The 1,298-nt window shown below is 66.5% G+C and overlaps 1 protein-coding gene across 1 annotated transcript in view; it reads left to right on the top strand.

Moving 5' to 3' along the window:
- Window positions 1-916: 916 nt before the first annotated feature.
- Window positions 917-1,298, top strand: part of LOC104996033 (potassium channel subfamily T member 1-like) — a 5,941-nt gene continuing 5,559 nt past the window's right edge. Inside the window, exon 1 of the mRNA XM_010850169.1 lies at window positions 917-1,114. The gene's annotated coding sequence lies outside the window, so the exon portion shown is untranslated. The remainder of the gene's footprint in view (window positions 1,115-1,298) is intronic.

Raw genomic sequence — 1,298 nt, 5'->3', positions numbered from 1 at the left:
CGCCTGGCCCAGCTGCTCCACCATGAGCCCCTCCAGGCTTTTCCTGACTTCAGTTAGGGCCGCAGAGGACACTTTGAGGTCAGGGGACCCAAGCCCCTCAGCACCCCCGCCGGGCGTATTCCTGGGAAGGAACCCCTCACCTGCTCACGCCCACGGAGTCCAGATTGGCCACCACGTGGGGCCTGATTATTCTTTCGTTAATTAACACCGTTGGCAGTGGCCACCAGCACTCACTCCGGGCTTCTCCACGGTGCCTTCTGCAGCCTGAGGCTCGGGCATCATTACCCAGGCCAGCCCTGGGCCTCCGTCCCCCAGCCGCGGTGCAATGTGTAACCAGAGAGGGGGACAGTGCCTCTGCTGGCTCCCCGGGGGCGGGTCTCAGGCTGTTGGCAGGGTGAGGGGGGAATGGACAGTTGCAGCCGCCCCAGGGGCTGAGGCTGTGGTCCTCTGCCCCAGAGCTGCATGGTCACCAGCAGATCAAATGTCCCTGGGCCCTCGGAGGCCCAAGGAGGCTTGCCGGGGACCTGACCCAGCCAAGATGCCAGACCAGTACTGGAGAGGCCCAGGACAACACTGTTGCTTTGAGAGGTCGCTGCCCACCCTGCCTGGCAGCTTGGAGCCTTTGCTTTCCTTAGCATCCCAGACCCCAGGAGGGGCAACTGGCAGAGAGGAGGCCTGTGGCCGCAGGCTGGCCTGTGCCCCAGCCTGTGCAGTGAGGGTTGGGGGGGCTACAGCAGAGGCCCGTGTCCCCCCCGACGCCCCCACGGGTGAATCTGCAACGGGGCTGGGTGTGGCGGAGGCAGAACGGTCCCAGTGCCACCGTCAGCTCAAGGGCCCCGCCCCCAAACCAGACTAGCTCAGCTCCTTGCCGATCCAGCCCAGGACCTGGAGCAGAGCAGGCCACGTGTCTGTCCCGCCCGGGCCCCTGGGCGGGTCACAGGTTCTGCTCAGTCTCAGAATAGCTGGCCTCAGAGTTGGTGCTTGGGCCTGGGCTCTGCTCTTCCGTCTTGCCCGCGGGCTCCTCAGCCTCCTGCCTGGAGCTCCCAGGCACCTGCAGACAGCCACCAGCCTGCAGCAGGCCCCTAGGAAGGAGACCACCGGACCTCGGCCCCATGTGAGTGCGCGGCTGTCACAGCCAGGCAGGTGGGCCTGCCCGCAGCCATGAGCCTGGTGTCTGGCCACCCTCCCACCAGGGCTGGCCGCCTGGCCCTGCGTTTGCAGTTTCCCGGCACAGGCCATCTGTGCCGGAACTGCCTGCCAGGAATCCCTGGAAGGCCGCTCCCCAGCCTGCCAGTCAG

This window comes from Bison bison, unplaced genomic scaffold, assembly GCF_000754665.1.
Source record: "Bison bison bison isolate TAMUID 2011002044 unplaced genomic scaffold, Bison_UMD1.0 scf7180017851157, whole genome shotgun sequence".
NCBI lineage: Eukaryota > Metazoa > Chordata > Mammalia > Artiodactyla > Bovidae > Bison > Bison bison.
Note: the sequence above shows the minus strand (reverse complement) of the source record. Positions and strands in the feature narration are given on the sequence as shown.